Raw genomic sequence first — 13,045 nt, 5'->3', positions numbered from 1 at the left:
GCGTGCGTGCTTGTGGGTGTGTGTGTGTGTGTGTGTGTTTGCGCACCCCTATGTGTGGGTCGGCACATCCACTGAGCTCACTGGCACAGAAGCAGAGCCCTCTTGCTGTGTTTGTTCTTCCCTTTGGATCTCCTGGTCCTCCCTTGCAGAGAAGCGAGTGTGCCAGTGTTCATGGACTCGTGATCTGTCGGGTTCGTTGAGGAGAGGTTTAGCAGGGAGCTTTGCTGTTCAGGATGGTGGTTTTTCATCCCACACTTGTATTTCGATTGATGAATCACAAGTACGTTGGGAGGCAGGGTACCTTCGACTTTTCTGACGTTGAAGTCAGGCTTGGTTTTGTTTTGCTCTTGGAGGAATTTCCAGTGGTCTAAGGTGCTTTCCTGAGTGGCCGTTTCCACCAAGTGCTCGTCCAACTCGGGTACCTGGAGGCAGGGGTCTCTCTTGAGCTCTCCTTGCGTTGCTCGCCTGTCTGTGTCTTCAGCGCCAAGGGCTCTTGCTTCCCTGCCTCTTGACACGCTCTCACTGTGTCTTTCCCATTCACTCTTCTGGATGTAAAAGAGGACATAGGCCTGTTGACTCAGGACAGAAGTGATGCCAGAGGCAGTGACCTCGGCATCATCCATTTTATACCACTGGCCTTCTTGAGCTTTGACATAAGAGAAGTAATGTCCGTTGTGACAGCTCCACCCGGCGTGGACCAGCACAGCATAGAGGACATAGACAAGAGGTCCTGCGTTCTGCTGAGACATGTATGGCTGCATGTCAAGGCACTCAGGATATTGCACACTCTTGGCAAGTTTGTTGCCTGTGACATGGGAGAATCTCTTCAATACAAGGATGAGGACCTTGGCAGAAGTGTGCAAAGTTAACGTCTTGGAGGCCGGCGCCTTCTGGAGACAAAGACCACAATGATAGGCATTCTCTCCATTGAGTTCTTCGGGCTTCACCAACTGTTCCAAAGCTTGCTTCACACTCTGAGCTGCCTGGATATCCAGGGCGATGTCCAGGTAAGGGTCAAAGGTGTCTGAAATGCCCTGGCAGTGGAGACACTTGATTTGAGATCTCCAGTACCCTCCAAATATTTGGTGCATGAGGGTGGTGTCCTTAGAGTGATGATCTACCAGCTTGTGCCCGGGAAGGCACGCCTTTTTCATGGCATCCACAGTGAACATCAGAAATTCATGGGCGTCTTCCTGCTTGCCTCTATGGAAGCCAGCAGCCAATGCCCGTGAGGGCTGGATGACATGGCCAGGACGGTGGAGGGCCCGTGTGATGTGAGCTTGCATAGTACAGAGCATGCAGCCCTTGTGACCATGACAAGTTTGAGAGTGCTCCCGGGACAGCATGTAGTTGGCAAGGGGCGGTGTGTATGTCAGGCACTGCAGGGAAGCATTCACGTAGCAGGTATTTCCCATATTCTGGAGCCCAGCCCCCACCGCAGCAGGTCTCCTGCTACTCAGAGGAAGCTGCTCCCTGGGAGCAAGCTGTCTTGCCACAGGAGCCAAATCATCACAGAGGTCGACACGGGTCTCAGATGAGAGTGGTGACTTCTCAGGGAGAGAAGTCCGCTGGATTTCAGCAAAAGCTGCACCTGGCCCAGAACATGTGAGTTTTGAAAAGCGGTTCAACTGCCACTCCCCTCCCAAGCAGAGTGAGTCGTCCTCCATGTCGCCTGGAACAAGGATCACAAGGTTTTTCTGCTGGGACCGCGGGTTGCAGAAAGACGCTATCTCTGCCGAGAGGGTGTTCAAATGAGGAGCTGTCTGGCCGCATCAGCCCTTATATACCTCACCCCCACCAACCGCGAACACCCCACCCACCCATCAGGTGCGCGATAAACCAATCAAATATCAGCACTCAATTAAGGAAGGAGTCACAGGGTGTGTCCCCTTGCATTGCTGGGAATTCAACAGACACAGCCCACATCATGCTTTCCAGAACACCTGAATCCAATTACTCCTCAGGCTGATAGGCACGTAGAATACGAGTGTAACCGGGTTGGGACAGTGGCCACACACTTGCCTTATTTTAGGTAAAACAATGTCAGGGAAGAAATCTTTACCTATGAAGCCGTGTGTGTGTGCGCGCTTGTGTGTGTGTGTCCGTGTTTGTGTGTGTGTGTGTGTGTGTGTGTGTGTGTGTTTGTGCTGGGATGTACTTTCAAGTGTGTGCTTTTGGCAGATACCATCATCCCTTCAGCGATTGAAGGACAAGAAGTCGGAAGTGCGCTTTCTGACTGGAGAATAGTCAATGAAGTACAGTAATTAGCACAGCGTATTTGTTTTTCCTCAATAAGAAAGGAGAGATCCGTGGAATCAAACAGACCTTCCAGCGATAACCTTTCCATGCTCAGCCTATTGATTGTGTATCCGAGTGAAATTGCCTGCCAGTGGGGAACAAGACAAGTCTTTGCCTGAAATGCTCTTGTGAAAGTTAGATTCCCATATAATAAAGCATCAAGTGGTAGAAACATGCACTGAAGTTTGAAGAGATACTCAGTGCACAAAGTAGAATGTGAAAGACTTTCGTGAAATCACGCAATCACCGAGAGACTAATTGATGACATTCCCCAAATTGAGGTTTACCAGAAAAGAGAAATAGTCATGACATGCTACAGTCAGCGGTTTCAGACGTCCGACGGCAGTTTAAGAAAACATGAAACAAAAGTCTTGAGATATCAGAAGGTATCCCAACTAAAACCTTTGGTTTATGAAAGAAATGATGAAAATAAAAGCAACATATCTCACAGTATGGGTGGTAATATTTTCATACGTATGTGATAATGGATCAACATTTGATAGAGATGAAATAAAAAGTTCCCAATTTGACAAAAGCAAACAAGGAAAATTATACCGTAGAAAAGCCCGGGTGACGGGAGTGAGGCCCTGTCTCAAGAAGAAAGCATCGCAGAGATTGAAAAGCAGGGAGTGAATCAGAGGATTGTATAACGTTGTTAATACTGGCCCTTGTTTCAGTGGCAAAAGGCCCAAATAAGCCGTGTGTCTCACGGATTCTCGCATCAATTGTTCAGGATCTGAGATGTTGCCTCCATTTCCAGTTAGGCATTGTATGGTGGAATTGCAGTTAGCACATCTGGTGCAAAAATTTTAATGCTGACGAAGGTGGACATGTTCCCTGAGCTAAGAGGGTCAGAATTTGGGTGTGTCTTCAGGCTCTCTGGCTTACCAGGAATGGAGATCCTGGCTCTAGGGATTTTCCCAAAATGTCTCAGACAGTAAGCAACAGGGCAGAATTGAGTCCCGGCGCCAAGGCCTCGAGGTGTAAAGAAACAGCCCTGGCCTCAGGGCCCATGAAATTAGGATGATTTAAAGAAGGATGGTGGAATGAGAGGACTGTGACCTTCGGCCCCGTTTCTTTCCCTTGTCTTTTCATGGGCCAGGTGTGCTCAATCAGAAGGCTTCCTGCGCCTGATGTCGAGTGTCCTGGGGGAAGAAAGGAGCATTGTTTTGAAAGATGCTCCACAGGGAGAAAGGAGCCACCATTCTCAGGAGAATGATCCCCAGAAGCCTGAGCAATCCAGATGCCGTGGCTTCACACTAGACCCTGGAGGGTCTTATTCCTGGAGCCGGGACCTGGGCATCGGTGTCCTTTCATGCTCATAACTGATTTTGAGGGGAGCCCAATGGATAAACTGTCTGCGAGGCATTCGCATCACACTGTAGTTTTCACACACGTCACACAGAAACCCTGTTCGTGTGCACATTTGGGTGCTTGAGCAGGGTTGCACCCAAGATTCTGCGGTTCTACCGAGCCCTGGGTTGTGCACTGGACAACCTTCCTCAGGGGTTGGTCAATTCTGATCACTGCACCTAACGAGACAGGGACCATGAAACCTAATCAGCAAATACAGAAAAGGAAGTGGTCATTTCCCACAATCATTTCCACTGAAACACCACGTCGGATAAATAAGTCTGATTGCAGGACAGGGACTGGGCTTCAGAGATGCACCTTTCGCAGCTGGACGAATGACCCGGAATCTCCCCAGATGCCGTCTGTAAACACACCAAATGAGATTGATTTCAGGGCTTTCTGAATTTAGTTTCGTTGAAGACACACACTCCTGTGTGTGATTTCCTTGACTACCAATACGACTTACTTCCTAATGACTTACATGCCAGTGGGAAAATTTTTCGTTTCTACTCATTGGAATTGGACACCGTGAAACAGGCAAGTCGGTCTGTCTGTTTCCGGCGTTCTGTGGGTTCCACCAAGTGCACAAGTCCTAGGGCGCCTGAGGTCCATTCAAAAACCAGTGTAAAAACGGCGAGTCAGGGTAAGAAAGAAGAGCACCGTTCCTATCTTCCAAATGCATTCCAGTTTCCACGACTCAAGGTGGCGAGAAGGATCCACGGATGTCCCACATTAACAAAATTTCACCTTCTCATGCCGACCAACAACTGACGAGTGAAACACACCCCAGGAGAAAATAGTCAACCCAGTCCCCTGCAATAACCTCACACGCAAACCTACACGTCAACAGGTCATATTCAGAAATACACACTGAATGTCATCTACCGTGAACACAAACACACAGACAGTCCCTCCAGAGGTTGTCTGCGTTGTCCGTGTTGTACAGACAGAAACTTGGGCTCCTCATTACTTTACTTAGGATTGGCAGTGTTCGTGTTTGTGTGGGTGTGTGTGTGTTTGCGTGCGTGCTTGTGGGTGTGTGTGTGTGTGTGTGTGTTTGCGCACCCCTATGTGTGGGTCGGCACATCCACTGAGCTCACTGGCACAGAAGCAGAGCCCTCTTGCTGTGTTTGTTCTTCCCTTTGGATCTCCTGGTCCTCCCTTGCAGAGAAGCGAGTGTGCCAGTGTTCATGGACTCGTGATCTGTCGGGTTCGTTGAGGAGAGGTTTAGCAGGGAGCTTTGCTGTTCAGGATGGTGGTTTTTCATCCCACACTTGTATTTCGATTGATGAATCACAAGTACGTTGGGAGGCAGGGTACCTTCGACTTTTCTGACGTTGAAGTCAGGCTTGGTTTTGTTTTGCTCTTGGAGGAATTTCCAGTGGTCTAAGGTGCTTTCCTGAGTGGCCGTTTCCACCAAGTGCTCGTCCAACTCGGGTACCTGGAGGCAGGGGTCTCTCTTGAGCTCTCCTTGCGTTGCTCGCCTGTCTGTGTCTTCAGCGCCAAGGGCTCTTGCTTCCCTGCCTCTTGACACGCTCTCACTGTGTCTTTCCCATTCACTCTTCTGGATGTAAAAGAGGACATAGGCCTGTTGACTCAGGACAGAAGTGATGCCAGAGGCAGTGACCTCGGCATCATCCATTTTATACCACTGGCCTTCTTGAGCTTTGACATAAGAGAAGTAATGTCCGTTGTGACAGCTCCACCCGGCGTGGACCAGCACAGCATAGAGGACATAGACAACAGGTCCTGCGTTCTGCTGAGACATGTATGGCTGCATGTCAAGGCACTCAGGATATTGCACACTCTTGGCAAGTTTGTTGCCTGTGACATGGGAGAATCTCTTCAATACAAGGATGAGGACCTTGGCAGAAGTGTGCAAAGTTAACGTCTTGGAGGCCGGCGCCTTCTGGAGACAAAGACCACAATGATAGGCATTCTCTCCATTGAGTTCTTCGGGCTTCACCAACTGTTCCAAAGCTTGCTTCACACTCTGAGCTGCCTGGATATCCAGGGCGATGTCCAGGTAAGGGTCAAAGGTGTCTGAAATGCCCTGGCAGTGGAGACACTTGATTTGAGATCTCCAGTACCCTCCAAATATTTGGTGCATGAGGGTGGTGTCCTTAGAGTGATGATCTACCAGCTTGTGCCCGGGAAGGCACGCCTTTTTCATGGCATCCACAGTGAACATCAGAAATTCATGGGCGTCTTCCTGCTTGCCTCTATGGAAGCCAGCAGCCAATGCCCGTGAGGGCTGGATGACATGGCCAGGACGGTGGAGGGCCCGTGTGATGTGAGCTTGCATAGTACAGAGCATGCAGCCCTTGTGACCATGACAAGTTTGAGAGTGCTCCCGGGACAGCATGTAGTTGGCAAGGGGCGGTGTGTATGTCAGGCACTGCAGGGAAGCATTCACGTAGCAGGTATTTCCCATATTCTGGAGCCCAGCCCCCACCGCAGCAGGTCTCCTGCTACTCAGAGGAAGCTGCTCCCTGGGAGCAAGCTGTCTTGCCACAGGAGCCAAATCATCACAGAGGTCGACACGGGTCTCAGATGAGAGTGGTGACTTCTCAGGGAGAGAAGTCCGCTGGATTTCAGCAAAAGCTGCACCTGGCCCAGAACATGTGAGTTTTGAAAAGCGGTTCAACTGCCACTCCCCTCCCAAGCAGAGTGAGTCGTCCTCCATGTCGCCTGGAACAAGGATCACAAGGTTTTTCTGCTGGGACCGCGGGTTGCAGAAAGACGCTATCTCTGCCGAGAGGGTGTTCAAATGAGGAGCTGTCTGGCCGCATCAGCCCTTATATACCTCACCCCCACCAACCGCGAACACCCCACCCACCCATCAGGTGCGCGATAAACCAATCAAATATCAGCACTCAATTAAGGAAGGAGTCACAGGGTGTGTCCCCTTGCATTGCTGGGAATTCAACAGACACAGCCCACATCATGCTTTCCAGAACACCTGAATCCAATTACTCCTCAGGCTGATAGGCACGTAGAATACGAGTGTAACCGGGTTGGGACAGTGGCCACACACTTGCCTTATTTTAGGTAAAACAATGTCAGGGAAGAAATCTTTACCTATGAAGCCGTGTGTGTGTGCGCGCTTGTGTGTGTGTGTCCGTGTTTGTGTGTGTGTGTGTGTGTGTGTGTGTGTGTGTTTGTGCTGGGATGTACTTTCAAGTGTGTGCTTTTGGCAGATACCATCATCCCTTCAGCGATTGAAGGACAAGAAGTCGGAAGTGCGCTTTCTGACTGGAGAATAGTCAATGAAGTACAGTAATTAGCACAGCGTATTTGTTTTTCCTCAATAAGAAAGGAGAGATCCGTGGAATCAAACAGACCTTCCAGCGATAACCTTTCCATGCTCAGCCTATTGATTGTGTATCCGAGTGAAATTGCCTGCCAGTGGGGAACAAGACAAGTCTTTGCCTGAAATGCTCTTGTGAAAGTTAGATTCCCATATAATAAAGCATCAAGTGGTAGAAACATGCACTGAAGTTTGAAGAGATACTCAGTGCACAAAGTAGAATGTGAAAGACTTTCGTGAAATCACGCAATCACCGAGAGACTAATTGATGACATTCCCCAAATTGAGGTTTACCAGAAAAGAGAAATAGTCATGACATGCTACAGTCAGCGGTTTCAGACGTCCGACGGCAGTTTAAGAAAACATGAAACAAAAGTCTTGAGATATCAGAAGGTATCCCAACTAAAACCTTTGGTTTATGAAAGAAATGATGAAAATAAAAGCAACATATCTCACAGTATGGGTGGTAATATTTTCATACGTATGTGATAATGGATCAACATTTGATAGAGATGAAATAAAAAGTTCCCAATTTGACAAAAGCAAACAAGGAAAATTATACCGTAGAAAAGCCCGGGTGACGGGAGTGAGGCCCTGTCTCAAGAAGAAAGCATCGCAGAGATTGAAAAGCAGGGAGTGAATCAGAGGATTGTATAACGTTGTTAATACTGGCCCTTGTTTCAGTGGCAAAAGGCCCAAATAAGCCGTGTGTCTCACGGATTCTCGCATCAATTGTTCAGGATCTGAGATGTTGCCTCCATTTCCAGTTAGGCATTGTATGGTGGAATTGCAGTTAGCACATCTGGTGCAAAAATTTTAATGCTGACGAAGGTGGACATGTTCCCTGAGCTAAGAGGGTCAGAATTTGGGTGTGTCTTCAGGCTCTCTGGCTTACCAGGAATGGAGATCCTGGCTCTAGGGATTTTCCCAAAATGTCTCAGACAGTAAGCAACAGGGCAGAATTGAGTCCCGGCGCCAAGGCCTCGAGGTGTAAAGAAACAGCCCTGGCCTCAGGGCCCATGAAATTAGGATGATTTAAAGAAGGATGGTGGAATGAGAGGACTGTGACCTTCGGCCCCGTTTCTTTCCCTTGTCTTTTCATGGGCCAGGTGTGCTCAATCAGAAGGCTTCCTGCGCCTGATGTCGAGTGTCCTGGGGGAAGAAAGGAGCATTGTTTTGAAAGATGCTCCACAGGGAGAAAGGAGCCACCATTCTCAGGAGAATGATCCCCAGAAGCCTGAGCAATCCAGATGCCGTGGCTTCACACTAGACCCTGGAGGGTCTTATTCCTGGAGCCGGGACCTGGGCATCGGTGTCCTTTCATGCTCATAACTGATTTTGAGGGGAGCCCAATGGATAAACTGTCTGCGAGGCATTCGCATCACACTGTAGTTTTCACACACGTCACACAGAAACCCTGTTCGTGTGCACATTTGGGTGCTTGAGCAGGGTTGCACCCAAGATTCTGCGGTTCTACCGAGCCCTGGGTTGTGCACTGGACAACCTTCCTCAGGGGTTGGTCAATTCTGATCACTGCACCTAACGAGACAGGGACCATGAAACCTAATCAGCAAATACAGAAAAGGAAGTGGTCATTTCCCACAATCATTTCCACTGAAACACCACGTCGGATAAATAAGTCTGATTGCAGGACAGGGACTGGGCTTCAGAGATGCACCTTTCGCAGCTGGACGAATGACCCGGAATCTCCCCAGATGCCGTCTGTAAACACACCAAATGAGATTGATTTCAGGGCTTTCTGAATTTAGTTTCGTTGAAGACACACACTCCTGTGTGTGATTTCCTTGACTACCAATACGACTTACTTCCTAATGACTTACATGCCAGTGGGAAAATTTTTCGTTTCTACTCATTGGAATTGGACACCGTGAAACAGGCAAGTCGGTCTGTCTGTTTCCGGCGTTCTGTGGGTTCCACCAAGTGCACAAGTCCTAGGGCGCCTGAGGTCCATTCAAAAACCAGTGTAAAAACGGCGAGTCAGGGTAAGAAAGAAGAGCACCGTTCCTATCTTCCAAATGCATTCCAGTTTCCACGACTCAAGGTGGCGAGAAGGATCCACGGATGTCCCACATTAACAAAATTTCACCTTCTCATGCCGACCAACAACTGACGAGTGAAACACACCCCAGGAGAAAATAGTCAACCCAGTCCCCTGCAATAACCTCACACGCAAACCTACACGTCAACAGGTCATATTCAGAAATACACACTGAATGTCATCTACCGTGAACACAAACACACAGACAGTCCCTCCAGAGGTTGTCTGCGTTGTCCGTGTTGTACAGACAGAAACTTGGGCTCCTCATTACTTTACTTAGGATTGGCAGTGTTCGTGTTTGTGTGGGTGTGTGTGTGTTTGCGTGCGTGCTTGTGGGTGTGTGTGTGTGTGTGTGTGTTTGCGCACCCCTATGTGTGGGTCGGCACATCCACTGAGCTCACTGGCACAGAAGCAGAGCCCTCTTGCTGTGTTTGTTCTTCCCTTTGGATCTCCTGGTCCTCCCTTGCAGAGAAGCGAGTGTGCCAGTGTTCATGGACTCGTGATCTGTCGGGTTCGTTGAGGAGAGGTTTAGCAGGGAGCTTTGCTGTTCAGGATGGTGGTTTTTCATCCCACACTTGTATTTCGATTGATGAATCACAAGTACGTTGGGAGGCAGGGTACCTTCGACTTTTCTGACGTTGAAGTCAGGCTTGGTTTTGTTTTGCTCTTGGAGGAATTTCCAGTGGTCTAAGGTGCTTTCCTGAGTGGCCGTTTCCACCAAGTGCTCGTCCAACTCGGGTACCTGGAGGCAGGGGTCTCTCTTGAGCTCTCCTTGCGTTGCTCGCCTGTCTGTGTCTTCAGCGCCAAGGGCTCTTGCTTCCCTGCCTCTTGACACGCTCTCACTGTGTCTTTCCCATTCACTCTTCTGGATGTAAAAGAGGACATAGGCCTGTTGACTCAGGACAGAAGTGATGCCAGAGGCAGTGACCTCGGCATCATCCATTTTATACCACTGGCCTTCTTGAGCTTTGACATAAGAGAAGTAATGTCCGTTGTGACAGCTCCACCCGGCGTGGACCAGCACAGCATAGAGGACATAGACAACAGGTCCTGCGTTCTGCTGAGACATGTATGGCTGCATGTCAAGGCACTCAGGATATTGCACACTCTTGGCAAGTTTGTTGCCTGTGACATGGGAGAATCTCTTCAATACAAGGATGAGGACCTTGGCAGAAGTGTGCAAAGTTAACGTCTTGGAGGCCGGCGCCTTCTGGAGACAAAGACCACAATGATAGGCATTCTCTCCATTGAGTTCTTCGGGCTTCACCAACTGTTCCAAAGCTTGCTTCACACTCTGAGCTGCCTGGATATCCAGGGCGATGTCCAGGTAAGGGTCAAAGGTGTCTGAAATGCCCTGGCAGTGGAGACACTTGATTTGAGATCTCCAGTACCCTCCAAATATTTGGTGCATGAGGGTGGTGTCCTTAGAGTGATGATCTACCAGCTTGTGCCCGGGAAGGCACGCCTTTTTCATGGCATCCACAGTGAACATCAGAAATTCATGGGCGTCTTCCTGCTTGCCTCTATGGAAGCCAGCAGCCAATGCCCGTGAGGGCTGGATGACATGGCCAGGACGGTGGAGGGCCCGTGTGATGTGAGCTTGCATAGTACAGAGCATGCAGCCCTTGTGACCATGACAAGTTTGAGAGTGCTCCCGGGACAGCATGTAGTTGGCAAGGGGCGGTGTGTATGTCAGGCACTGCAGGGAAGCATTCACGTAGCAGGTATTTCCCATATTCTGGAGCCCAGCCCCCACCGCAGCAGGTCTCCTGCTACTCAGAGGAAGCTGCTCCCTGGGAGCAAGCTGTCTTGCCACAGGAGCCAAATCATCACAGAGGTCGACACGGGTCTCAGATGAGAGTGGTGACTTCTCAGGGAGAGAAGTCCGCTGGATTTCAGCAAAAGCTGCACCTGGCCCAGAACATGTGAGTTTTGAAAAGCGGTTCAACTGCCACTCCCCTCCCAAGCAGAGTGAGTCGTCCTCCATGTCGCCTGGAACAAGGATCACAAGGTTTTTCTGCTGGGACCGCGGGTTGCAGAAAGACGCTATCTCTGCCGAGAGGGTGTTCAAATGAGGAGCTGTCTGGCCGCATCAGCCCTTATATACCTCACCCCCACCAACCGCGAACACCCCACCCACCCATCAGGTGCGCGATAAACCAATCAAATATCAGCACTCAATTAAGGAAGGAGTCACAGGGTGTGTCCCCTTGCATTGCTGGGAATTCAACAGACACAGCCCACATCATGCTTTCCAGAACACCTGAATCCAATTACTCCTCAGGCTGATAGGCACGTAGAATACGAGTGTAACCGGGTTGGGACAGTGGCCACACACTTGCCTTATTTTAGGTAAAACAATGTCAGGGAAGAAATCTTTACCTATGAAGCCGTGTGTGTGTGCGCGCTTGTGTGTTTGTGTCCGTGTTTGTGTGTGTGTGTGTGTGTGTCTGTGTGTGTGTTTGTGCTGGGATGTACTTTCAAGTGTGTGCTTTTGGCAGATACCATCATCCCTTCAGCGATTGAAGGACAAGAAGTCGGAAGTGCGCTTTCTGACTGGAGAATAGTCAATGAAGTACAGTAATTAGCACAGCGTATTTGTTTTTCCTCAATAAGAAAGGAGAGATCCGTGGAATCAAACAGACCTTCCAGCGATAACCTTTCCATGCTCAGCCTGTTGATTGTGTATCCGAGTGAAATTGCCTGCCAGTGGGGAACAAGACAAGTCTTTGCCTGAAATGCTCTTGTGAAAGTTAGATTCCCATATAATAAAGCATCAAGTGGTAGAAACATGCACTGAAGTTTGAAGAGATACTCAGTGCACAAAGTAGAATGTGAAAGACTTTCGTGAAATCACGCAATCACCGAGAGACTAATTGATGACATTCCCCAAATTGAGGTTTACCAGAAAAGAGAAATAGTCATGACATGCTACAGTCAGCGGTTTCAGACGTCCGACGGCAGTTTAAGAAAACATGAAACAAAAGTCTTGAGATATCAGAAGGTATCCCAACTAAAACCTTTGGTTTATGAAAGAAATGATGAAAATAAAAGCAACATATCTCACAGTATGGGTGGTAATATTTTCATACGTATGTGATAATGGATCAACATTTGATAGAGATGAAATAAAAAGTTCCCAATTTGACAAAAGCAAACAAGGAAAATATACCGTAGAAAAGCCCGGGTGACGGGAGTGAGGCCCTGTCTCAAGAAGAAAGCATCGCAGAGATTGAAAAGCAGGGAGTGAATCAGAGGATTGTATAACGTTGTTAATACTGGCCCTTGTTTCAGTGGCAAAAGGCCCAAATAAGCCGTGTGTCTCACGGATTCTCGCATCAATTGTTCAGGATCTGAGATGTTGCCTCCATTTCCAGTTAGGCATTGTATGGTGGAATTGCAGTTAGCACATCTGGTGCAAAAATTTTAATGCTGACGAAGGTGGACATGTTCCCTGAGCTAAGAGGGTCAGAATTTGGGTGTGTCTTCAGGCTCTCTGGCTTACCAGGAATGGAGATCCTGGCTCTAGGGATTTTCCCAAAATGTCTCAGACAGTAAGCAACAGGGCAGAATTGAGTCCCGGCGCCAAGGCCTCGAGGTGTAAAGAAACAGCCCTGGCCTCAGGGCCCATGAAATTAGGATGATTTAAAGAAGGATGGTGGAATGAGAGGACTGTGACCTTCGGCCCCGTTTCTTTCCCTTGTCTTTTCATGGGCCAGGTGTGCTCAATCAGAAGGCTTCCTGCGCCTGATGTCGAGTGTCCTGGGGGAAGAAAGGAGCATTGTTTTGAAAGATGCTCCACAGGGAGAAAGGAGCCACCATTCTCAGGAGAATGATCCCCAGAAGCCTGAGCAATCCAGATGCCGTGGCTTCACACTAGACCCTGGAGGGTCTTATTCCTGGAGCCGGGACCTGGGCATCGGTGTCCTTTCATGCTCATAACTGATTTTGAGGGGAGCCCAATGGATAAACTGTCTGCGAGGCATTCGCCTCACACTGTAGTTTTCACACACGTCACACAGAAA

Source organism: Pongo abelii, chromosome 7 (assembly GCF_028885655.2).
Source record: "Pongo abelii isolate AG06213 chromosome 7, NHGRI_mPonAbe1-v2.0_pri, whole genome shotgun sequence".
Classification (NCBI taxonomy): domain Eukaryota; kingdom Metazoa; phylum Chordata; class Mammalia; order Primates; family Hominidae; genus Pongo; species Pongo abelii.
Note: the sequence above shows the minus strand (reverse complement) of the source record.